General features: G+C 38.0%; 2 pseudogenes across 1 annotated transcript; one reads left to right on the plus strand and one right to left on the minus strand.

Annotated features, from left to right (window-relative positions):
• Window positions 1–2,459: 2,459 nt before the first annotated feature.
• LOC144644162 (uncharacterized) lies at window positions 2,460–27,662 on the minus strand (annotated as a pseudogene). The gene is made up of 19 exons (XR_013569055.1): window positions 27,525–27,662; window positions 25,677–25,984; window positions 24,741–24,930; window positions 23,894–24,114; window positions 21,501–21,648; window positions 20,491–21,072; window positions 19,488–19,963; window positions 19,037–19,170; window positions 17,658–18,600; window positions 17,055–17,154; window positions 16,459–16,618; window positions 15,332–15,395; window positions 14,787–14,853; window positions 14,102–14,199; window positions 11,999–12,125; window positions 11,578–11,712; window positions 5,694–6,056; window positions 4,964–5,141; window positions 2,460–3,692 (listed from the first exon to the last, which is right to left on the minus strand). The product of XR_013569055.1 is annotated as an uncharacterized LOC144644162 (transcript).
• On the plus strand, window positions 22,501–23,525 carry LOC144638514 (uncharacterized; annotated as a pseudogene).
• Window positions 27,663–27,841: the final 179 nt, after the last annotated feature.

Genomic DNA, 27,841 nt, shown 5'->3' on the forward strand with positions numbered 1-27,841 from the left:
TAATTTAAAGCTTACACGCTCTGACAATGGAAATGACCTAAGTTTCCAAGACTACAAATGTTACTCTGATATTAAAGTAAGTCAAAATAATAATTTATTCTAAATTATACAACTACAGAAAGGTTTCTACGATCTTATAAACAAGATTGTGGTTATGATCCCTTATCTCGCCTTAACTAGAGAAATTAGCAAACGTTTTTAGTACCAGTCGAGAGAGGGTGGCATAGCCATCGCCTATAAATACTTAGTGCAGTTCCGAATTTCCAGTAAACACAACCAACATTCGATGACTAAAGAATCACATTTCAAAGCCACATATCGCATGTGAAGTCATGAAATATATACCTAGTCTGGACGTTAATCAGATAAGTCAATATTACCTGGATATTGCAGCCGATGTTTGGTCAATTCTTTCCGCCTAAATCCGTTTGCAACGCGTCGAACATAATGGCGTGGGCATATGAAATGGTTTAAAACACTCTACTATGGACACGGAGATGTTAATATGGTTTCTTTGGATTTTATTGAAATTCAGGCTGTCATTAGGGGCAGTCTGCATTAAGTGCATTGAAAACGCTTCAAAACATAACTCCCATGGGCGACCTACAATAGTCACCTTCATCAGATATTGGTTTTGCTCTGGTAATTAGCTGTTTTGTTTTTGTGTTGAAGGAAACAAAACATTCTCTTTATGCGTTTGATGGCAAATCAATGGGCAAATATAAAATATTGTTTTTAAGGTGCGATTTGCTGTCATGATTAAAATATCGTACGTCAACGATAGTAAAGTGGAATTATTTTCTTATCCTTATGCTCCAGTCAGAGGAGCGAAGAGGATGAGTGAGTGAGTGATTTTCTTATTAGAGCTTTAAATTTGGCTAGCCATTTTTTTAGACAAAAAATTCGCAAGGAAAGCGACTTTTCCATTTATTTAATATAGAATTGTTTTGGGATATTAATTATCAGTAATGACCTTAGTTTTCCACGAGACAATTCACGAGACCTACATGGAGTAGGATATCATAAGCCATCCATATACCAGGTCGACTACAGCAAAAAAAAAAAACCCTTTAATTAAATCAGTGTTAGATCAGTGTTAGATCATATGGCTGACTCATTTTTGCTATTCATTTTAATACATTTGAGATGTCCCGAAACAGGAACCAAATATCTGCGCTTAAGACGTTAGGTTGACATTATTTTTAGATGAGTTTAAGTAAAACGACATTCAATAAAGCCTTATATTTGCCATGCGTACGTAAATCTCACGGACATTTCACCTGATAAAATTAAATAGCTCTTATGTGATAAACGTTTTATTTTTCCAGTCGTTAAAGTCGTAAAATGTCCAAAACTTTGCAGTGAAACCACTCGCCTAACGGCTCGTGGTTCAACTTGAGTTTTGAACATTTTCTTTCTGACGTCATTTCTATGGTTTATTTAACAATTACAGTAAAAACCCGCGTGTAAGAACCTACTTTTTTCAGAGTTTGGCAAAACAGGTTCTTGTATTATGGGGTACTTATTGACAGTTTAGGCTAAGTAGGTTCTTAATCAGGTTCTTAATTTCTACAGAGTAGACATTATGTAATGTATATGAAATGATTCATATATGAACTGCGGATTATATGAAAGTGATAAATGATCATCGCAGTGAATTTCCAATTTAAGCAATTGGAAATAAAGAAGCCTGAATTTTTTTCAGGCTTCTTTATTTCCAATTGCTTAAATTGGAAATTCACTGCGATGATCATTTATCACTTTCAGAGTAGACATTGTTGTTGATTATCAGAAAATAGTATAAAATCTGGTCTGTTCTTCATTATAAATATTTATTAATGTACCCATGTTGCCAAAAGTCCAACAACATACTGTATATACCCCGGTAACATCACCTTTCTGGTTTTTGGTAAAAAAAATATATAAATTAAATAGTTAAACCCTACATTTAAGAACCTGTTGGAATTTGTTTGGCTAAACAGGTTCTTATATTTTGGGGTATTAAAAAAGCAAATTTCTGCCAGAAGGTTCTTAAATCCCTAGGTTCTTACACGCGGGTTTTTACTGTATTCCACGAGCGCGCGTTGGATATGAGATGGTAGATAGCCAACGAGGCGCGACGCGGCGAATTGGCTTTATCGATCTCGTATCCAACAAGCGCGAGTGGAACAATTATTTTATTAAAAACGCCCTAAGAATTGCAATATTCGAGCTTCCCAGCTGTTTTCGTTGGCGCTTATCGGCTACAGGAGCTCCTGTCGGTTACCGTTTTTGTGGTCAATGGTATATGAGCTCTTACAACCCACCCATTAACTTTTGCGCGCGTTCATTGACAAAACGCATCACGTGGTACAAAATCGGACGACGGATATCAGCGAAAATACCCCGTCCGATTTGATATCCGTCGCCCGATTTTGTAGGCAGTCACAAAACAAACGAATGAAGTCACCTTATTCAATTCTAACTTTTAATAAAATCACAGAGTTAAAAATCACGTAAACCAATCAACTTACATTTGTTTCAACCACAGTTAAGTCGGGTTTATAACGTAGGGGTTTTCCTATAAATTTACTGGCGTCGAAGCGCGTTGTAGAAATAAATCGGAGGGTTATAAAATAAATAAACCCCTTTCTGGCTTGCTGGTATATTGGAGGATAATGCCCGAGGCCGAAAGATTGTCGAAAAATGAACAGTTGGCCGAGAAGCGAAGCACTTTTAAAACAAGTACTCATAGCCTCAGCATGCTCTGTCGGTGATATTTTTAAAAATATATCACTTGTAATATTTTAAACTGTATTTCTTTCATAAATTGTACTTGTCTTATGGCTTACGAAATTATGTAGTCATCCACGACCAAACCACGTAAACTTTTGTGAGATTTATTTATAAATACATAATTAATTTTCAGAATTATCATTTAATGATATCATTTCTCGGCCCTGCCTTCTTCATTTTGTAAGTTTGTTTTGTGGGTCTTATTTTGGAACAAAAAAAGTTCTAATAAAGATCTCAGTGATGGAGTGATTTGCGTTCATCGCACGGGGTATCGCCCAATATGGGCGTATTTCCAGCCTTCTGAAGATTGGCTTAGTGCGTTTTTCAAAGTGACCTTTCCAGCGCTGTTGGTATTTCTCCGTTGTTATCAAGACATTTTAAAGTCTTCATTTGCATGTAATTGCAGTTAATTTGCCTCCTCAGTGATTCCACACCTATTCCAAGAAGGGGAGAAGGAACTAAGACAATAAGCGACGTTTCATTCTGGAAAGAGACACAAATGACTCAATAACAACGTTATACAGTCAAATAGTTGATTCGCTGGCCATTTTAAGCGCCCCTGTTGCACATAGCTAGTATCGTTTGGTACTAGTAATGCTCATCCTTCCAGGGACCAAATTCCGCTGAGCACATGATACTTGGTTGATTTGGGGAAAGGCTGCTCTCCGGATTATCTATTTTGAGCCGTTGGCCACATCATGTATCCGTTAACTTCGGCTTGCAGAAGTTATCACTTAAAAAAAAAAACAAACACTGAAAATGGCTTCAAGGAAATAGATGTCAGGGCTTGGTTGGCATTTTCCCCTTTGCTGTTTTTTTTCTGCTCACTGGTTTTTGGTTCTTCTTCGGAGTGGTGTTGGGAACTACTGTTCGCTGTGGGGTCCTGGGGCGGACGTTGGGTGGCGGAGAGCTGAAAGCTAGATAGATAAAGAAAAGAATTTAGTTTCATATTTAAATAAATGGTGTGGGTAGTTTGGTCATATAATGAGCATAAGTAGTTACAAGTTATTTTTTCTGTAATTTCTCGTATATATAAATCTTGTATTAAATCCACAGCACCTAGATCACTTCCGAGACGTTCCTGTTTTCTGTTTTCTTCAAGAGCAACCTCATGGTAATTCGATAAAGTGCCGACCTTCGTATGTTTTTTTTTCAAATAAGGGTCCAATAATGTAAAACTCTCACTTCATTTGCCTTCGAATGGTTTATTTCCCTTCCATTTCCCTGCCTGCGCGCAAAACAAAAATTAAAAAAAATAAAAAATAAAAAAGTTGTGACGGCGTCGTATTGATCTTTGAGTATTATATTAACACGAGCTGAACCTGATTCTGGCTAATCAGTTTGTTTTCCTATAAGATATTCTGATGATAAAAGAGAAACTTTCTTCACAATAATTGACGATAGTTTAATCATTTAGCTTGCTTGGTAGATATGTAGTCATGAATTGTCAGCCGTCTTCTCACCCTGACCAGACTTTCCCACAAAACATTACATTATTTCTTTAAGTGGGTGAGCAACACATGCTTATACTACTGTAGGACTGTTCAAACTAGTTAAGAGGAAATCCGCCAGGACTTCGAGTAGTTATTGGACAAAATTATGTACCAAAACTATTTACACCTGATTGCAAGCTTTTGTGTTACTGCTTCAAATATCTTATCGAAAGAAATCTTTTCTAACAACACCAAACATCGAAAACAAATTTCGAAGTTCCACTGAATTCCCATGAATCGCTTAAAAGATGTGAGCTTTTGCCTATAGCTTGTGAACTTTGAATATCATTTTCTCAGACTCTGATAAGAAATTGTTGTACCAGAATTATTTCCACCTTATTGCAAATTTTTTTTGTTACTGCTTCAAATATCTTATCAAAAGAAAACTTTTCTAACAACACCAAACATCGAAAACAAATTTCGAAGTTCCACTAAATTCCACTGAATCGCTTAAGACGAATTTCCAAAATGGCTACACCTGAGATTTTGCTTATACCTTGTGAACTTTGAAATTCATTTTCTCAGACTCTGATAAGAAATTGTTGTTGGTGTTATCACGGATAATTACTTAAATCTTTACCTTTTATTAAGGATAGGAAATAACGCAATAGGATTTAAATTATTCTGGTACTTGATTTTTGTCCAACTTTAATAAATATTACTCGACTTCCTAGTGGATTCCGTCTTAACCTTACCTGCTACAGGAAGATTATCTTTGAATTCCAGTTGCACTGTCTTCTTGTCCCAGGGTGTAGTTCGTGACTGCTGAGCACTTGGTGATGGTGACCGCAGGCCTTTATCTTTTTGTGAAGGTGAAGCGCCCACGGTCTTTCGTTTAGTGGTTGGATCCTCTTGGATCGATTTTAGGAATTTCTATAAAGAAGAAAAGGAAAAAAAACATATTTGAGCAACTTCAAATCCATGTGCGATTTCTATGAGAAAAAAATGCTGATGTCTGTTGATAATTTTGGGGTGCATTTAAAGAATTTTAAATTTCTCCATTTAATTCCAGCTTCTTAGTATACGACTTTATACTTTTTTATTTCCTGCACGGTGCCCCGGGTACAGTGAACATAAGATATTATTAAACGTACGTAGTATTAACTATACATCTAACCGAAAACTTTTATGTTATACCAGCGACTATATATCTTGTGATAAAACAATGCGAATTAAGGGTGTGGTCCATTTCGTCGGATAAGGATCTGTCACTCATTAAATAAGATTTAAGCAAAGTATTCTTTTTTTAGATTATCTACGAAAAACTAATTCATGGGTATTTTAAATCTATCATATACTTTTAACTTAACTGTCACAGCTTAACGAGTGATAAAAGAGCCGTTGGTATTTTCTTGCAGTAGACAAACAGGCGTAGCCAAGTTGCATATTATATTAGATACCCATTTCTTAACTCTTGTAGTTCACCTGTGGGGGTCCTTGAGGGGTTATCTTACGTCTTGGCACTGCCCCTTTAGAAGGCGGATTTGTCTTTTTTTGTTGCTCGATAGGAGGAAGCTTTGTAGGTCTTGCATTGGACTTTATGCCAGCCAAACCAAGTTTTCGGTGTGGTGCTGTCTGAACGTCAGATTTAATTGAAGTTACGTTCTCTGTGTTTCTCGTTTTGCTGTTGGCAGCTATCGAGGAAGCTGCCATCTTTGCTTCGGCCACTGTCTGAACGGTATTCGCAATAGCCTGATCGTTTTGGTTCCCTTCTTTGCTCTCCTTCTTGTCTTTCGTGTTATTTTTTGTAGCTTTATTTTTGCTTTTTCCCTTCTTTTTGTCTTTGTCCTATATTGAAACACATAGGGCATTAATAAAAAAATTCATCTGCATAGACATGCCATGGGAATGTAACGGAACTTGTTGATTTTTGTCTTGCTTCAAGTTTAGGTCGAGCTCAATCAAATTTCTATCCATAGGTGGCAGAGCTTGGCAGCAAGTATGATTATTAATCGGGCGTGGCCGATTTAAGGTTTACCCTTTGGTCGTCCTAGAGCGTAGTCTCCTGGCGCGGCCAAAAAGACGGGGATAGCTCAGGGTTGCTACAAAACCGCTACGGGTGACGCATACCGCAATGGTTTTCATTTTAGTTTTGACAGGAAATCGTTGCAGGCACACTTGGTCGACTTTTGGGTTAATGTGTAATCAGGTTGTGTTTTTTTGCTTCGGCGGAAGGACAGAGAAAAAAGCTTACGGGGCAAAGTACAGTATGGGGCCCAGTTCTCGGCCACTTTTGACGTAAACTTGTATTTCTTACCTCAGAAGAACCGCAGGAACTTGAAATTTCTCCCAGAGCTAGCTACATTATTCAGCTTTTTGGTGTAAAGCTATCGACCGGTCAAAAATTAATTTGCCCGAGCAATAATAAAAATAAAAGCTCCATTTGTGGGCCCAGTTCTCGGCCACCTTGTGCGTAATTATCTGTAAAAAAATGCTCAATTAATTTTCACAGTCATAAAATCACTCTGTAAACCTATTTATACTTTATCGATCCCAAATTATTTTTATGATGCTTTGTTTTACTTTAGAAAAGAAGGATTTTAACGCGCCTAGTTGCCTATGTGCAGGTTCTGGCAAAACCGCATTGTGTGACCCGTGCATTTAGATGGTTTATTTTGCAGTGAAAAGGTCTTGAAAGATTTAGGTGTTGTAGAAATAATAGACAAGACAAGAGTCAGCTCAAAACTTAGAGATAAGATTGAACTTTATTTTTAAAACATTTATTTCTTTCATTCTGGCAGCAGCAGATGAAATTATATTAAAAACCAAGCGCTAAGCTGTGATAGCGAGCAGGGTGGCCGAGAACTGGCAAATACGCAAACGTCGCAAGAAAAAATTTCGAAGTAAATTAAGACCAAAAAATACAACGGTTCAACGAAAAGTTAACTAAAGCAGAAAGCTGAATTATTCTACGTTTCACATGCCAAAAATTAGCTCGTATGGTGGGGGCTTTTGGATAAAATACGAATTTAACTACATCCATGAATTTGGAGCCGTAAACAAACAACTTTTTCGGGAATGCAAATTCACCTACCTCCGCGTAAACTCGACGTGTGAGCTTTCTATATCGAATTGAACGATCAAACTGAAGATACTTAAAGCTCATGAATCAGTCTATCGTTTGAAGGAAATACCTTTTTCTTTTGATTCAACTTGAGTATGAAAAACGCGTTAAACACAAAGTGGCCGAGAACTGGACCCGGCCGAGAACTGGGCCCCATTCTGTACTGATATTCACCATTGTGAAATTGCACTTACTTTGACAAGTAAAAGTTATTTTTGTAAATGAAAAAGGTAACGTCATTGATGTCACGCAGTGTTTTTTTTAGCAAACTAGATGGTTTGCTGGTTTCTGACTATGAATGGGGGTGTGATCTTGCGGTATATTTTTTGAGCCTGACTCCGCCGTAAAACTTTTTTTTTATTTAGCAAGAACTGTGTCGATTTTCATTTCTGAACAATTGGTCGTCAAGTCGTTTGTCACAAAGAGTAGAATGTTTGTACAGCATGTTTTGGAATTATTTTAGATTCGGTTAGTAAGACGCTTCTGAAGACCTGAGCAAAACATTGGGAATGTACAGTATTAATAGGAACTTGAATGGAATTTTTCACAAGTTGGATAAAGGTATCAACTGAAAAAAATGGAATTCAAAATGAGGCTTGGATTTTGTTGTAATTAAATTTTATCGCGGATTGGATGCATAATATCACGGCTTTGAAAGTCTTCAAATAATTAGAAAGGTTCCTTTCTTCCTTTTGATCTTATTTTTATTTTCATGTATTGATTATTCGAAAGTGGTTTTCGTTGATACGAAAAAAAAACGGGTTTTCACTGAATTGCTTGAAGTATTTTTAGACGTGATAATATTGGCTTAATCAAATTACATTGTGCACGAAATATTTGTTATTCTTTTGTCTTGAAACTTTGAGGAAATTGAAATTTTTGTTTGACAGTAGTGTATGAAAGGCATTTTATAGAACTGAATAAAAAATAAGAAACATTGATGAAGGTTATTTCAAAGATTTATTTTGCCTGATTTTGAAGGGTTTCAGGAGTTTTAAAGAGTGCTGGTAAACGGCTGTATGTTGTTTGTGATTACGGATCTTATTTAGTTTCGAACGCTCTAATTTTTGAAAGGTTAAAACAGGTTAAAACCGGGCGGTTTCATGAGTTTTTTGGGTAGAAAGGTACGGTGGTGGTAAAAAAAAATGTTTAGAAAGGAATGACTGTAGTAGCACGTAAGTCGGAGGTTTGCGTGAGTCACGGGGTATAGTATGCGTGAGCTGGATTTCCGGCGTCATAACGGCATGTTTTGTTTACTGAAAGATACACTCGACGTTTAGTTAGCTTAGTCGGCTTGGGAAACTATTTTAAAAATGAATGTTGTAATAGTTAATTAATAGTAATCTAGAATTAACCCACTCTCGATTGGAGTCTGTTCTGGATTCGCGCTACCTTTTCGCCGCGAAGGAATTTTGTAAAATTTCGCTAGTGGAAAGAGGTACTGTAAGAACAGTATCAATAACTCAAAAGGAGGAACTTCTTTGTAGCTCTGAATTAAGACGTATGATAAAATTTTAGAATAAGAAACTTTCGATATATGGTTTTCATATTGTTTTTGTCAATTTCCTTTTGTGGCAGATTTTTTGAGAATCAGCTTTTCTTTCGTGTGATGAAAGACACAGGACAGAACGAGAGGTGGATGAGAAAGATGCCGAAGATGAATAGGCACCGAAAAACGACAAGAACCGTCAAGGACTTATCTTTAGAGGGCGGGGAGTTTTGGGATACTGTATTTCGAGGACTGGACTGGACTAGTAAAACGCGGACTAGTAAAACGCGGACTTGTAAAACGCGGACTAGTATAACGCGGACTAGTAAAACGCGGACTTGTAAGACGCGGACTAGTAAAACGCGGACTCAGGTAAAACGCGGACTTGTAAAAGGCGGACTAGTAAAACGCGGACTAGTAAAACGCGGACTTGTAAAACGAGGACTAGTAAAACGCGGACTTGTAAAACGCGGACTTGTAAAACGAGGGCTTGTTAAGCACGGACTTGTAGAACGCGGACTTGTAAAACAAGCGCTTGTAAATCGGATAAAACTAAACGGTTTAGCGAGCGAAACAATTTGTGTTTGAAGCTCTTGTGTGTTTCTTCGACGGCATATTTCTAGCTTTTTTGAGCACTCTATGGTCTGTTTTAGCGTGGAGATGTTTTTGCAGTATAGCACATGTTCGTTCTGCAAACCCCTACTAAAACAACGGGATTGATGCTATGAGTTGTGTGCATATGTTTCTTTCTTTCCACTACTTGACGTCTGTTGAGTGCAGTCGTTTGTATTGCTCGCACGAGGTAGAACGGGGCCCGTCCAGAAATCAACAGTCAATCGTAAATAAAGGTGACGGGCCTACACGACTCCTACGTTCGTGACATTAGAATATTTGCCGTTAAATGTTTAAATTCGGTCTTTCGACCTTATTTGCTTCTGACTTCTTTCTGAGGGTACTGTTTTAATTTGGGGGCAGTATGTGGTAAATAAAGGTGACGGGCCTACACGACTCCTACGTTCGTGACATTAGAACATTTGCCGTTATATGTTCAAATTCGGTCTTTCGACCTTATTTGCTTCTGACTTCTTTCTGAGGTTACTGTTTTTTTGAGACATTATGTATTGAAGAGAGCCGTAAGATGATTGTGGCCAAGGAATTCGAAGTGTCTAGAGGCGTTTTACAAGTCCGCGTTTTACTAGTCCGCGTTTTACTAGTCCAGTCCAGTCTACAAGTTAAAGACACATCAAGACCACCCCACTGTGAATTGCCATAGCACAGACAAAATTATAGTCAATATCTTATGTGTTTTTAAGAGAATTACATAAGAACCAAGGCATGTCTTGTCTTGCCTTACATTGACATGCAATAATTTGGAAATACTAAGCTCGTAACAGTTTAAGACAGAATCCATCAGGAATTTGAGTAACATTAATTTTAGTTACGCAAAAATTGAGCACCAGAATAATTTAAATCCTTGTGTTCTTTCATACCTTGTTAAAGGCTTGACATGTGATAACACCAACATAACACCAACAACAGTTCTTTATCAGTGGGGATTGAAGAAAAAAATGGAAACATCATCACACAGTTGACCCCCATGCAAAAACACTCCAGGATGTCACGGGACTGTTTGGTGTCCGTCTGCCAATTTCTAACTTCAAATCACCTGCCAAACATCCCCAAAAATCACTCAAAAAATTACAAAATACCGAAATACATAGATACATGGGATGAGTGAAGTTTCCTTGGATTCCTTGAAACACCAACAAGATATTTCCGTTTAAGGTGGCTGATAATGGGTTTCAGTATTTCCCAGTCCTTGTACTTTGGTTCAGGACTAAAAGCCTTCATCAATTGCTATTACAGTAATGGTATGAAACAAATGTTCAATCATTCATCAACAAGTTGTGATCATTTTCTTGACAATAGTAGTTCCCCGGTAAACAGTTGTAGTACTGTCCCATCAAAGTGCAATGCCTGGAAAATACCGAAAAGCACACGACCTTCAGGTGAAACCGCACCTTACAGTATTACCAATACACTGCACTTTGCTAAGTCTTAAAACTTTACATTGTCTAGTCGTCTACTTCAATCGTTTATTTGTATTTTGTGAGATACATTTATAAATTGAAACCATCATGTCATTAAGTAATAATGCAATCTCGACAACGTTCTAGATATTATATTATGCACACTAATACAGCTCATGCAAGCCCTGTGACTTACACAAACACAGTCGGACTTAGTGCTACTTAAGTAACTGCTTCGTGGTTTCTGCTGTACTGAACCCTGCCTTTCAAGGCAAAGCGCCCGATTTTAAGCTTCTCAAGCTTCTCAATGTTCTTGTCTCTTCAGAAAAGCGCTTGAGATTATAAGACTGTGGGTTTGCCCATATGTTTGAGGCAATCAGTTGTTCAAAGCAAAGGCTTACATTATTATCGATCTTTGTATTAAACAAGTAAATCTGTTTATTGGCTTTTCAAATTTGGCCTTGTGTGGTATATATTGTTGCTGTTGTGAGTTTTGTTTTTAAGAATACTATTTTCTCACGTGTAATAAGAGAAGTAATGGTTCATTTGTTCAAAGGGTGGATAACGCTATCCTCTGGATAAATTAGTAAACGCATGTTGAAAAAACAACTTGCTCTATCCCTTGGATAGTCCTTCATGCTGCAGGGTGTAGCGTTCATCCATTGAGCAACCGGGACCTGGTTTGAAATATATACTAACTTAAAACCTTCTTGCTATCAATTTTACCTCCTCATCTTCGATTTCAATAGCCTGATGTTCGTCAAACGGTGTCTGCGAAGAGCTTTTCCATTCCCAAGCGGCAAGAATCAGCTCTCGAACTTCAGGATTTAAAAGCACATAAAATAGGAAGAAACCAAAACCCTGTTGACAAAACGACAGCAACGAATGTTCATTGTTAGCATCGTCTATCCATTCTTTATGCAATGTCATTAATTAAATGATTTATCCCCTAAACTCCATGTACATGAATAATCGTCGATATGTTTTCGCGTAATATTTTATGTGAGGTTGACCCCATAGAACAAAATAAAGTACTTAAATAGAACAGAAAAAATCTCTCTCGTTAGTCTTTATAACCGCAGTCTACGTAGCAAAGTCGTTAAAGTGCTTAAAAGATGAATAGGAAAAGAACAGAGCATTACATTACCTGCAGTGCGTTAAATATTGTGAAAAAGGTATGGTAGACATCGCGATCGATGTTTAAGGACAGTGATCCCAGAAGCCAAGTTAGAATGACTGTGATTGTTATGCAAACAACTGTTTGTAAACCAGACCTGTTGAAAAAGTTATGTCAGTAAGTATAAGGATACGTAAAAGTGAAGAAAGGTGTGGCTAAAATTGTTTTGTTTCTTGGATGAAAAGGAAAAAAAATCTCCTAGAATCTACCGATATTTTCTGACATAAAATCATTTTGGTCGTGCTCTATTGAGACCAACCAACTGGTTTTCTTTTTCCCTTTTTGCGGAAGCCTCTCTCAAACGGGTATTACCACTGGTAACCAAAGCGTACTATGAGAGTTTGTATGGATGTACTAAGAAGGCTTGTATGGATTTGAAATAAAGTTGAGAAAAATATCTCTTTTTACCGGTGAAAAGTTATAATGAAACTTTAAACCTTACCTGGTGTCACGTTTTTGTATTTCTAGTGCTTTAGAAAGTCATACGCGCGATTTTCGTCTAACCGTCTGTTGCGTACTAAAAGAAAGACAAGGTAGGAAAGCAAATTCGAAAGGCGAACGCAGGCCTCTTCAAAAAACTCGCTAAAGAAGCTCAAAACCAGACGTAGCTTAATCTTTTTACTTCACGATCCAAGAGCGATAAATATTCCATCTTTCTGTGCAATTGAATTGTATTCAAGTCGAAGTTTGGAGCTAAAAACTTCATTTGAATTCACAACTTCGGCACAAATCGGTCGCCATTAGGCCGTGAAATCCAAATGCGAGCACCTAGCTAACGGTCGAGCCTAGGGCGAGTACAAAATCCACCCCATCCGCGGGAGACAGAGGAGACCTCTTGTAAGCACCATCTCATGCTCACTACAACCACTATAAGTTAATTTTTGTAACGGCGGGTAAACCCAAACGTCAGCAACCCATTCAATCAACATTCAAATCTGTGCACCGTTCCCAACGTTACAAAAATTAACTTATAGTGGTTGTAGTGAGCATGAGACGGTGCTTACAAGAGGTCTCCTCTGTCTCCCCCGGATGGGGTGGATTTTGTACTCGCCCTAGGCTCGACCGTTAGCTAGGTGCTCGCATTTGGATTTCACGGCCTAATGGCGACCGATTTGTGCCGAAGTTGTGAATTCAAATGAAGTTTTTAGCTCCAAACTTCGACTTGAATACAATTCAATTACACAGAAAGATGGAATATTTATCGCTCTTGGATCGTGAAGTAAAAAGATCAAGCTACGTCTGGTTTTGAGCTTCTTTAGCGAGTTTTTTGAAGAGGCCTGCGTTCGCCTTTCGAATTTGCTTTCCTACCTTGTCTTTCTTTTAGTACGCAACAGACGGTTAGACGAAAATCGCGCGTATGACTTTCTAAAGCACTAGAAATACAAAAACGTGACACCAGGTAAGGTTTAAAGTTTCATTATAACTTTTCACCGGTAAAAAGAGATATTTTTCTCAACTTTATTTCAAATCCATACAAACTCTTATAGTACATCCATACAAACTCTCATAGTACGCTTTGGTTACCTGTGGTATTACCTTGTCATAAAGCCAACTAAAAGTGGGCGTACAGCGGTTGTCAAAAATCAGACCGCGGGCGCACAAGGACAACATCTATGCCACTAACAGCCTGAAGAAGAATAGTCAAACTATTCAAACGTCGCTGTTTTAGATATATTTTAACGTCGAAAAATCCACATTTGATTTCATTTAGCTAATGAGCTAAACAGAGAGTCAATATTTATTTTTGGAGAAATGGCCCAAAAATTTAAAACTTGTCTTTACGTCAACAATTTTGCCGACCAGCTCCTGACACGTCTTGTTAGGTCCATGTCAATGTGGCTCGACTGTATCACACATCCCACTGTAGTAGTATTTTTGGCTCATTCTCGATGTAAAAAACCTGTGAAACTCACCAGTGTCTTAAAACAAATAACGACCAAGAGAACAAAGAACCTTGAAACAATATAGAGTAGGAAAACAACTGATCCAAAACCAAGAAAAAAAATTCACAAGTTTTTACATCGAGGTAAACCTGTAAAATGTCCATTAATATAACTTTTGATAGATACTTACTTGATGACACTTTTCTTGTTCTCATTTTCCCCTGCGTCGCCGGACTTACGGTAAGAAATCAAAGCTTTCACCAGCAACACAATGAGTATTAATTGCACCTGAAAAGAGGAGCAACAATTTAATACACGAATTTCTGTCTGATATTTTTATATATACTGTGGTATTTTTGGAACACAACAAATATGTAGGATAGAACACTAAAGAGATGCACACTCTTTTTGATAGGCATCACAAACTGTCTTTATTGATAAAAGTTCATTAAAGCAGACATTCTGTCAAATATATAAAGTAATTTGAAAGGGCCAATAGTAATTCAGTCATATATGAAGTAGTTTTTAAACAATTCCTGCGTTCAATCCCGGACATAAGTTCAAGACATTGTTAATAGGAAGACGCCCCTTGTCCCCTTTTTGGCAACCCAAGTAATGAAAGAGAGCGTTTTCACCTAAAACAAAGAGAATTACGCAAAGAGAAACTAGGGAGGATACATCTGTAAAAAAACAAACAAACAAACAAAATAAAATACATCAAAAACAAAATACATTAGGCTGTAAACAAGAACTATATCTTTGGGATCCGATGTTTTATTACTACCAGGACGCATTTGATAAAGTTGGTAAATGCAAATGGAAAACATATTACAAGGAGGTTTCTTAATAGGAACTAGTGTTAAGTATCTACTCACCATTCCTAACGTAATAATGGGTGTTGCCACGGACCAGCTTAAAGCGTCGGTGAATGAGATCCAGCAGCTGATGAAAGTAATCAGAAAGAAAAATTTTGCACCACCACCATAACACAACAACAACTAAAATGGTAGAGTATTGTTGAAAATGATTTCTATCTTCCTTGAAAAAAATTGAGAGGGAATGCAATCGACAACGATATTCGTAACAAGTAAAAAAAAAAACGAGAATCATAAAAACTAAAAGTTAGAATTAATAAATCTGATAATAAACCACGCCCATAAACATACAATAACAATTACACTGTTTTATTGCAAAAAGCTCTGTCAATGGCCAATTCTCTCTTTATGACACGCCTGCAGCGAATAAAGGTAGTTGTACTCACCGTTGCTAAGACTCGCGAGAGCTTTGCTGAATGCAACTACCATGACTCCCTGCAGGCGCGTCTTAAAGAGGGAACTGGACATTTGTACGTCTTCCAGTGGGCTTTTTATTCATATAAATATAGTATTGTAACGTGCTAAAATGAGAAAGGCTAACTTACTGTGGATGTTCTTTGTACGACTCATACTTGGAGACAAGAATAAGCACAGCAAAAAGGGGTAAACCTGTACAAAACAAGGCAACAAAATATTGTATGGTGCATGTAAACAATACTGAAGTACCATAATAGCGGAGCTGTACAGCGGCCCGCAGGGCCGCAGAGCAGAGCCCCATACGCATGAAAGAAGGAACACTGTCGAAATGAGTTTTCATTGTCAACATGGATAGCGGCATGGTTCGCGGGCGCGTCCGTACGGCGTACGGCGTACGGAGTCGCGCAACATGGCCGCCATAGTTTGATGGTAGAAATAGTGAAGCAAGAAGGCCGTATAAAGGCGGCCTGTAAAATTTAAAGAGGTTTGAAAAGAAAAACAAGAAGCAATGAAACAAAATGTGGCTGAAAATTACGTGTAGAAAGTAATCGACCGCCAAAAAAGTGGACATTGAGAGCCATAATCGATCGATGACTTTCGTGTCTATCTGTAAAGCCAGCATCGTACATGAAGGAGCATTCGAAATCTAAATCGGGTTGATATGATAAATTAACAAACCATTTTATTGCTACGGGGTAAAAAAAAAAGGAAAAAAGAAAAAAAAAACTTGACCCTCTGGGATTTGAACTCACGACCTCCGGATCCTCAGACTGGCACCTTACCGATTGAGCTAATCCGACAGACTCTGTGACGCACGTTGAATATATCCTATATCAATGTAATAGATATTGTGGAGTCTACTAAACTGCTGCGAAACTATAACAGGATCGCGAAACTATTTTCTATTGCTAGAAAGCAGATAATTTACTGTACTCTAAAGTAATTTTTCGTGCCATGAGTAATGATTTTGCCCCGCTTTAAGATTATTATTTTTGTCGTACTGCTGACATTCAGTATAACCGTGAGCTATTTAAATTTGTGTCGCACCTATAAACCGCCATAAACATTAGTACTTTGGCCGCTTATTCACTAGAATGAAAACATTGTAAGCTCCAGTGAAAATTAAATAAATGGGGAGCTCCGCTTTTAGGCTTGCCTAAATCTATATAATATGATTATATAACTTCGTTAAACTTGACATAAATGTATTTTTCACCAATTTTCATTGCTTTAAATCGTTAATAACTCCACTCACCCCATGCACCTCCGTAATACAGTTTCATTATCATTTTCCGCTTCACCTCGCTCTCACGCTTCCTGGTAAAGGAAAACAGGTAAAGAGCCTGGACAATGAGCCAACAGAGGGTGACGAGAGAGAGATAGTTCATGGTAATGGCCACAACAGCACAGGCAATCTGAAACAAACAAGGTTGGTAGAACAAGGTTTGATACTTAAGATAATAATATTATCAAAAATCCATTTTCCTATCAAATCACGAATTCTACATCATCATATTGATAAAATCTACCTCATTAGTGTTCTTTATAAAAGGAATATCAATAACATGGTAGGATACTTGCAAACTAATTTTCTGCTTATTTTCTCCACTTACAAAAAAGCGTTGTTGTGAACTTTTTAGCAACGCGCTGCTTTGAGAATATTTACAATTTACCTTGACCATCTTAAGTAATGATAATTATCAAAATGGCTTACTTTTTGGCAAAAATATGGCAACATCCGCCAAGAGGATTTTGGGTCAAATTCCATATTCAAAAACAGTTTTCTATCGACTTGGTGTTCGTTATGAAAATGATCTATAGCAAGGTTATACAAAGTATATAAACACCTACGGTATTATCTCTAGCATCTGCTCCGGCCAGGAATAAAAGCTGCGATGCTAACACACAAAAGGCTTGACTCATTTGCATATCTCGTTCAAATCGTCTGTCCCTGTATAAAGAAAATGATTTAAAATTTGACCAATATATAAATATTCTGCTGTTGCTCATCACATTAAAGGTAAGTAATCAAGGTCCGGAAAGTACAACATTTTTACTTTCATTCTTCATTAAGTCTTCCTTGCATAGAGGGTCTCCAATTTGTGTTTCACTCTGCGGCTCATCTAGAGATATGTGCTCTATATCAAAGAAATCCTAGATTTACGTCTCCTAAAACCTTCCAGGAGTTTCACATTTTGTCGTTAATAACTCTTGCGCCCACTCGATGCGCGACAACGGAATCTACTGAATTACAACCCGTCATTTCTGTTACTGTTGTTATCATTTTTTAAATTAAAGTATGCCAAATGCCTAACGGTTTGAAGAAGGCACGTTTATAAATGCATTTGATAAATTGCTCAATTTTTTTTAAACAGCGTTTTTTTTTCTTGCCAATAACTTAAACACAAAACAAAGAAACGAACGAAGAAACGTCCGTACAGATGATTTATTTACCTCATTTCCTGACGATTTTTGTCACTTTTCTCCTTTTCCTTGTCAGATGGCTTCTCCTCGGTGCGATTCTCGGTTTCACCTTCCAAGATTAAGAATGTGAAGCAAGGACACATGACTGCCATGACCTTACGCCTTGTGATTTTTGATTTCATCCGGAGCAGGAAACTAACTTTTTCCTTCTCGTTATTTCTTACTTCAGTTTCGTTCTTTTCAATATCAACTTGTTCCAATTGGTTTTCAACCTTTGAAGTCTTCTCTACCTTCTTGTTAGATGAAGATGGCTGCCATTGAAAGCAACAGATTGTTTGTTTTTCTGATTCGCTATCGATGGCTTGCAACTCTTTTGCATGTTGCGGTAACTCCTCTAAGCCGTTTGAAACCCTTTCTTTTTGAATTTCTTTCGATGTCACAACAGATACTGAGACACTTGTACTCCTAACCTTTCGTTTGACACCAGAATGGCTTCCTTCATTACCTGGTGCTTCTGACGTTACTGTCTGTTCTATTAATGTGTCTTCTCTATGTAAGTCATAAATCATCGAAGAAACCAAACTGCCGTGACGCGATAATTTTCTGTGCCGATCTTCACTTGATTTCGGCAACGTGGCAGTTTTCTTGCTGTGTACCATTTCCTTGTTTGCAATTTTTTGTCCCCGCTATGACGTTAGCCTTTTTCTCAGCAACAAAAATCGCACGAGTTTTTTCTTTCTTAAGAAGCTTGGTCTCTGCACCAGAGACATTTTTTGATGTTCCACAAGTTGATCCTTGCTCACAGTCCTCTAATAAAGGAGTGAGACTAGAACGATTTTTAGTGCCCTGATACTTTTCATCATCGTCTCCTTCAAACGCCTTGTTATCTGCCGAATTATTGTTTTTCGCCTCCTCTTTCTTCTTTTTCTTTTTAATCTTTGTTGAGCCTTTGATTTGAAATTCCTTTGCACATCTGCAATGAAGAGCATGATTTATCATTAGTGACATTATTTAGCACGATGCACGCCCCACCTTTACTGAAGAATTTAAAAAGAAAACGATTTTTCTTCTAGGTTTAGGATCACAGTTAAACCCCGGATTTAACTATTCTGGACACCCATAGACCCTTAACTCGTACAATCATTGAGCATGCTATCAATTTAAAAAAATGAAAATAATGGGAACATTTTCCAGATAAGTTACTTTAAAAGTTACCTTGTTCACATCCGTCCACGTACATCATCAAATGTTATTTTTAATGGAACACACTTTAAGACGATAGTTTTAGCATTAACCAGTTACCGTTAGATATTTGCAGGTACAGAGAAAAATAAAGATCCATGCAAACAAGTGCATGCTTTGTTTGGAATTGAAGCTGTCCCTTACTTTCCAGAAAACACAATACTTACGACAGTGTAACCACAGCTGCTACTGTTGCTGTTGTACCGATGGTTGCTACAGCCGCTCCAGCGTAAACCTTCTTAGGAATCGGAAAGGTGGTATCGTTTCTCTCTGTGTTTTCCGTGTTGTTCTGAGTGGGAATCTGAAAGCAAAATTTAAATGATGCATTTACATTAAAAATTCATTTAAGAGAACGTGGAGCAAAGCAGGTTGATTACTGTTGAAGTAAATGAAATGACAATTTATCAAGGTCTTTGGGAAAAACACGTCAACAACGTGTTCAGGAAACGAAAGCCCGAAAAGGAGTGTAGAATGGAGTGGGTCGTGGGCGAGCGGTTTTTTCTAGCTTCTCCTTTATGTGAGTACTCTAAAGAAGCAATTCTGTTTTTTTTTTAAAGAAAATAGTTTAACATGTCACAGCAACTTTATGATGGAATACAAAAAAAAAAACAAACAAACCTGTTTTTCTACCGTGACATTTGTTCTAATGAGATCCTTGAAGAGCGTCAAATTGAACGTGTTTGTCTTGTTAAATCCTTCGATTGAAACGTAGAACCACCTGCTGGTGCACGTTTTCACATAAATGATCAATCCTTCCTCACCGAATTCGTCGCTAGACACAATGAGAGGCTTGGTACAACCTCCATTAATAGTAGCATTACAAAAAGTACTACTTTCAAGTTCATCCAATTCCCAAATACGATCAGTGTCAGCAAGCTTGTTGCTTTCACGCGGTGCACAGGATCCAAGGTTAAGGCGACTATTTCGTGGGTTCCTGTTGCTCGTCGAAGCTGAGATATCAGTCATTCCACGGGTTGTTTGCAGAAATATAGTCTTTATCCCTGTCTTGTTTAGTAAGTCGTATTTATAATATTTTATGGCATTTTGCTCCACACTGGACATCACCTCTCTTTCTTCCTCCAGCACAGCGGGTTCTTGAAAGTTATGGACGAAAAAGAGAAGATGTAGATGTAACATAACAGAAATGCCTTTGACGTTAAGTAATAACCTTAAAGGTGCTCTCATACGAAGGGGCATGTTACAGGAACACGATGCAGCAACATGTAGCAGAGGCAAAATCACAATGTGTGCAAAATCAAAAATTGTACACTGGCACAATAGAAAGGAAGCAGCGACATCTTACAGCGAAACGTACCCTGAAAAGAGTCAGCATTCACGCGCGAACACGCCGCAACATGTCCCGCTACAATTTATTTGTGATATGTGTACAGGTTACATGTTACTGCGATATGTACCCCCTTCGTATCTTAAAAAAAATCATGTTTGCAGGAGGAAAAGCTGCTCGTGCACGTGCACGTGCACGTGCTTGACCAGTTAAGTTCAATAAAACGCAACGTTTACGGTACGGCACGGCACGGAATGGCACGGTATGACATGGCATTGACATGGGGTGGCATAGTTTCTCTGAAACGAGATGATATATGCCATGAACGATACTCACCATAACACGAGGCCTCCTGCATATTTCCTACCATGGCATTTACTTCCGAAAAGGACTTTGAAGAAGCTACATGATCAGCGTCAGGGTCACTGGCAATGATGTTTAGCTCATTCGTATTGATGTTCGGACCAATTCCAATAACAAAGATGCTAACCCCGTCTTGCCGGAGCACTCTAGAAGGCTCGATGACGGAGGCTGTTCCTGAGCTCGCTCTTCCGTCAGTGAGAAGAACAAGCACTCTTGGAACACCCAACTCTATAGGTCTCACGCCGTTATCAGGGTTGCCAAACAAGTTTGTATGGGCCTCTAAGAGAGCTAAGTCAGTGCGTGTACCACCCGCTTGGTATGGAATCGTTCCAATTGCATTAAGGACGTCTTGCTTCTTGACATAAGTGTTAAAACTAAACATTATATTTGGGACGTTATGGTATCTGATGAGAGCCACTCGAGTGCCATAAGGATATCCAATGTTGAAATATTCGCACACCCTTACGATAAACTGTAGTCCAAGTTGAAAGTTTGTTACCGTGACGCTGCCAGAGGAATCCAATACAAAAGCCAAGTCGATCGGATTTTGACAATCTGTGGGAAAATGGAACATGGTAAATAATCCTATTGTTTTAGTCAAATGTTCGGACTGACTTATTCCACTTAATTGATATAACTTGTCTCCTACGAATTGAGTAATACTCGATCCAAAAGAAGATTAAGGTTCGTTCTTTACGAAATAAACATTTTATAGTTATTCTGCCGAGCAGTCTCACTCAAGAATTCTTTATAATGGCATCTACAACGTACAAGAAGTAGACGCTGTCTCTTAATGTCGCATATGTCAGTTTCTACTGCTATCAAATGCTGTTACTACTGCTATCAAATCCTGCAAGGGAAGCTTGTCTAAAAAAATTCCTGCAAGCGGTTATGCCTAAAAAAATGCATGCAACGAATGTAAATTGTCCTACAAGCCCCATTCGGTTATTTCTAATGGTCCGTCCCTAAATACAAGTCATTACCAAGGCAGCATGTGATTGGTAAAGTTCCAGGACATCCTGTTGCAGAATATTCTCCCTTACAGCTTGTCACCAATTTACACGTTCCTTTTCTTTTGCCAACTGAACAGCTTGGACCTTTCCCTTTTGACGGACATGGAAGACCAAGTACCTGTTAATACATGATGAACATAGATATTGTAAACGTGGCTTCAATGCAAGATTGTACAACATCCATATTCCCTTTAGTATTTTTTTTTGATTTTATCATCATCATCATCATTTATTAGCCACTTCAGAATTAAACATACAAAATAACTTAAAAAGATAGGGCGAGGAGACCTCCAAGAAACCACAAGGCTTATAGAGCAGGCCACCTCGGGTTGGCTACAACGATGAATCTTTCCGGTTTATCGGCGACGGTCATAAAAAACGTTATACCTATCGTTTAAATGTTCCTGCCTTTTCCCATTTTTTACCATTGTGGTAGTAATAAAAAACCCTCCAATTCGTGAATTCTTAAAGACCTGGAATCTACAGTCCGGAGAATTCTACCCAAATCGATTGCGGATTCCGTGCACCCGACAGGCTCCCGATTTGCACACTTGTATGGTTTGCCTAAGACCCACATAGAACGTCTGGCTATGCGCCCCATTTTATCTGCCACACAAACGTACAATTATGGATTGGCGAAATGGCTAGAGGAGAAGCTACAACCTCTGTCCTACAACCGGTACACAATGACCGACACCTTTGAGTTTGCAAACGAAATTCGCGAGTTAAAGATCAAAGATGGTGATGTCCTATTATTGTCGTATGATGTTTCCTCGCTATTTACCAATGTGCCGCTGGAGGAAACCATACAGATACTGGCAGACAAAGCGTTTACAAACAACTGGTTCAATGAAACACACCACTTAAACCTCAGCAGATCGGACCTCATAGACCCGTCCTCAGAGCATCCACCAAAGACCAGCTGTTCCAATTCAATGGGCAATTGTATGAACAGACCGATGGCGTCGCCATGGGTTCGCCACTGGGACCAATGTTGGCAAACGTTTTCATGGGTTACATCGAAGAAACTCTTGAGCGTGAAGGTAAAATGCCTTCATTCTACAAAAGATTATACCGTCGACGACACCTTAACCATCATGCCTGATCTAAAATCAGCGGCTACGTTTCTTCAAGTCCTCAATAATTGCCATCCATCAGTAAATTTCACCATGGAAACAGAGAAAGACCGAGTGCTTCCCTTTCTTGGTATGCAACTGCTGAACAGAGCCCCTAACATCGAGACCAAGGTTTACATAAAACCTACGAACACAGGTCTTTTGCTCCACTACCAGAGTCATGTTGATATTCGATATAAACGAGGGCTCCTGAAAACCATGCTTGATCGTGCATATCGCTTATCATCGTGTTGGTCATATTTTTCCGAAAAATGTGACCGATTGAAAGCACTGTTCTCCCGGCTGAAATATCCGGAAAAGCTCATCAATACCACCGTCCGTTGTTTGGTTAGTTCAAAGACCGAAGATCGACAACCAATATAAATACCAGCCACTGGCGAGAGTCCAACAGTTCGAATAGTACTACCATTCAAAGATCAGGATTCTGCAGATTTTGTACGGAAACAACTCAACGAACTAAGCCAGAAAACTCGCACAGTCATTCAACCAGTTTTGTTAGCAACAAAATCGAACAAAAGCTTAAAGTACAAGAGAAAAACCACCTATTGTAAACCAGTAGTGTGTTGTATACAGATTTCAATGCGACTTGTGTGATGCAAGTTATGTAGGATATACACTGAGGCATTTACACCAGCGCGTGGACGAGCACAAGAACAATACATCATCTATTGGCAAGCATAATAGAGACAAGCACTGTATTGTCCCGAAAGTCCTTGACAAACAGTTTCATGTCATCAAGAAGTGCAAGAATAAGTTTGATTATGGCGAGTATTTAGTGCATGAAATGCTACTAATCAGAGAATTGCCACCATCTCTAAATGTCCAATCAGACTCAATCCGAGCCAAACTATTTGCGTGACATTGCATATTTTAAATAATAATAATGGATTGATGTGTGGAGAGAAAGAACTCAGAAAAGAAATTCTGAGTTCACAGATGGGACTCGAACCCACGACCTTCCGTACACTAGTCGGACGCTCTAACCACTGAGCTACTGTGAACTCTAATGGTGAGCAGTAGTCATTGCATATTTTATTATGTTAATCTTAAGCGAACTTTTTCTGAAAGTTTATTCTTTTCATTTTTTGTTAACTTGATAATGGAGTCATGACGACTCCGAAACGTCGTTCGTTATTATCGTTTATTTTTACTTGCTTGTGTAATTCTTGTTTTAGGGTTAAAATAATCTCTTGTGACTGTCTTCAAAATAGAAACGGTTAATTTTACCGTGAGCGTATGTCGCCAGTATTGGAACAATTTTTCGATACCAGCTGTACTTTGCTGAACATTGATAGATAATTGCGCGAAGCCGTATTCAGTTCCATTGCAGAAGTTCCCTAAGTTCCCAGTGGGCGAGCTGCTGTTGTCAGCTGAGCTATATCCATTCGTCCATAACCACGCAGCAACATGGAATCCAACGGAAGGAAACGCCACAATCTCTGGCTGACCTGCAAGTGCATTATAAAAAATAATTCATCTAAATACTACCCATTTCAATTGATAAGAGAGAAGACGAAAGGAAAAATAGCGGAAGTTTTCGTGGTGTCAAATAAACGGACAGCGGTAAGCCTTTATTTTGGGTTGCCGTACGAAAGCTAGCTAGACCAATGAAAGACGACAAATCGAAACGGTGTATTGGCTGTTTACAATGCGGGATATTGCCGTTTTTGCACTTTTTATCATCTTGTTAAAAAAGGAAATATTGAAATGAAAGTCAACAAGTTCAGACATACAGATGGTTCTTAATGGTCCAATCAAGTCTGTCAAACAGAAACTAGTGTCAATTCAATCTCCCTAAACAATGATTTAAAGAGATAAGGATTGGACTGGTTTGAAAAATCATAATTTGGTTTTTGTTGGCCTCAATGAAAATCATGCTTAGGCCGACTTGTATGAAAAGGTAACTGGTCACTGTTTGGAAAACCTCTTTTTCAATAGCAGAATTGACGTGCTATATATTTCATTGCCACCTTAAGGTTTTGGTATCATGTAAAAATTAAGGCAGGATTGACCAAAAACCACGTCTGTTTAGTAATATTTAAATAGGTAATGATATATTTAAGTGTATACTTACGGATAATGTTGTTATTAATCGAAGATTTTGCAAGTTGGTACATGTGTTTTCCAATCAGAGGCAGAAATCCTCGACTGATGTACTTGCGTGCATCAGCCTCTTTAGTATTTCCCAAGTTTTCTTTTCCTATGTATTCCTGTCCATCAGAGCTCTCCTCAGAAAAATTCATTCCTGATGTTTGATATAATATCTAAGGAAAGAGAGAGTACTGTTAATGTGCTAGTTGATTATTTATCTGTGGTAAACAAAAGAAGTTCAGCATTACTTTTGATTGTGGCAAACATATGACTCCACGTTAACTGAATGGAACATTGAAGTGGAATACACTAATAAACCAAACCATTCAGACCGTCGTGCCTTCTTGCGGATGCTTTGTTTCTCAGAAATAAAACATAGATCTTTAATCAGAAGGGAAACTGTAATGGAAATACGAAGAACTTTGCATAGGTATTTTCGAGACGCTGCCATGTCTAGATCATAGGAGTATTAAAAATTGAAGGGTGCATTCCATACAATGGTTGATAATGTTTATTATGAACGATAGGAACTTATAGGGAAGGAAAGAAACCAAAACGAACTAAACAAATAAAGTAATATGGATAAATTTGAAAATTTCCTGTTCTCAAATTCATCAACAGCTGAGCTTGAAATCATGAAGGTGCATATCCTTTGGATACTATCCAAAATATATGCACCTTTATAGTATACTGTGGAACCTCGATTTAACGAACCTCTATATCGCGAAGTCCTCGATATAACAAAAGATATTCTTCGCCTCAGTAATAGTAAAATATATGGAAAGGTACCTCGATTTAAAGAAACCTCGTTATAGCGAACATATTTTGCCAGTCTCTTGGCCCTTCGTTATACCGAGGTTCCACTGTACTACAGTTATGGGTGCGTAAGAAGCAGCTTAAAATTTTTCTTTAAACTCACTTGTGCAGTAAATGCTGCTATTTCTTGTCTGTTCGTGATCCCAGCCTCACTCAGTGCTTGCATATAAAAAGGATATAATGCCCTTGTCCTTGTTGTATCCCCAACCATCTTCAGGTAAGAATCCAGAGAAACATTGATGTTTTGCGGGATGTTAGGAACTATTGTGCTATCCAAAATACAGCAAACAGTGTTTTGGTCCGTGAGGGTTGAATTTCTTAAGGTGGCTCCTGGGCAGTCTCTAGCTTCCATGTAGTAACCACGGAAATATGGAGAGTACTTTGAGTAACACTTTAGGCAGTCGATTTTTTCTGTAGCGAAAAAGAAGAAAACAATTTTCATAAGCGCTTTACCTTTCACCGGTGTGAAACATAATTAAACAATTGCTTCAACTTTGAAAGAACCTTGTTTGAAGATCCCTAATCTATCCAATTTAGCACAAAGTGTATATCAAAAAAATTGTAATAATGATTAGGCAAATCTGTCTGAAGCGGTTCTCTTACTTAGAGGTGGTATTTATTAAACAAATAATTTAGTTTTTGTTTAATTTATGGATTGCGCCGCAGTAGGGAAGAATATTCCTTTGTCAACTGGATTGAAGCTAATTGCAAAATGTGAATTAATTCGCGACGGCGGCCGCCGCCGTGTAACAAACGACCCAAAATGTCCCATCCATAAGTTTGTAAATCGGCAGCACGAGAAAAAAGCTCATCCATACCAACTGAATACAATTCGTTAAGTTAAACCAAGTCAAAAAGAACCGAAAATCAGTGAAAACCAACTGAAAGTTTTAAATTTTACATGCGGACTTTTCAATGATAAACAATAACAGTACAATGAAACTTCAGCAAACAGATCCCTCTGCAAAATCAACAACAAGCGTTCTTTTACCCTTCTTCCCTTTTGAAGCGGCATTCGGCATTTGGATCTTGTCACATCTATCACAGATAGCTATATCTAGGGTCAACTGTGTGTGTCTTGTTTGGTTTTATTAGTGCATGAAAAAGAGGTAAACAATGATTTTGTGGTTTATTTGTTTTGGTGCCAGTGCGCCGTTTCTTTCACAAAATTTTATTTTTTATTCCGAAATAGTCCACAAACTTGAAATGGGTAAGAAAAGACTAATAAGCGAGCCCTGTTTTGTTTATAACTTCCTATTTTCCGCCTCTCACTTTGCCTAACAGCAGGTTCTCTATTGTTTGAAGTTTCCATGGTGGTTTCACAGTAGGAATAAATTAAACAAATGTAAGAAAGAATCTACAAGAACACACTAAAAGACCTATTGGAGTTCACTAACAAGAATAAAGTAAACGAACACATTAGTATGAGTTGTTAAGGCATAATGACAATGATGTTAGTATAATTAAAAAATGTTTCAGGCTCCTTGTCATACTTTATACACAGTCAAGTTTGTTAGCAAAGTTTTAGAAGCATAATAGCAATATTAGCCGTGTCTGCAAAAGCAGGCATGGCTTACATTCTTCAGGTGTAGGTAAAGGAAAAGTTTCAATTAGAAACTTTTTTGAAAGGCTAGTTATGAAAATAATGGAAATCACCCAACTATCTTCCCTCCCATTTCCTATGTCTGTCGTTGACAACAGCACAAATTCCTAATTTCCATTGGTCTAGTCAAGTACATTAACTTTTTAGCAGAACTTAGTTTGGCATGGTCGCCGCGTTTATTTAAATGTTTTCTTACTGTCTGGCATCCCATCGCCTCCGTGTTATCTTCCCTCTAGCTCTTGCGTCAATATTGTGTCAATCGTTTTGTACCAAAATTGCCATTTTTGTCCTGTTTTTGAACTCGATTTACCTCTCATAAAACGTTAGAAATATGTCTCTAGTGCTTACCTTGCAAAAGGAACAGTACCATGAAAAGAATGGTTCTCGTCGCCATTTTCAGCAGACAATTGCTTCAACCTTGAACTGTTTGTGCTGTTTGTGAGAGAAAATGTACATAAGAGACATCTGAGAAAGTGTCCAACAAAGATCGATTGTAAGAACGCAAACAGCAAAAGCAAACACAGACTGATATTATCTACTTGATTTTCCCTTACATTAAAGGATCTTGCAAGATCAAACATCAGATGAAAATGTTATGTAATCCATATTTTTTTGACAGACTGTACCAATTAAAGTAAATATGACGACCATACAGATTGTATCTA

Source organism: Oculina patagonica, chromosome 2, assembly GCF_052425735.1.
Source record: "Oculina patagonica isolate OP01 chromosome 2, crgOcupat, whole genome shotgun sequence".
Lineage (NCBI taxonomy): Eukaryota > Metazoa > Cnidaria > Anthozoa > Scleractinia > Oculinidae > Oculina > Oculina patagonica.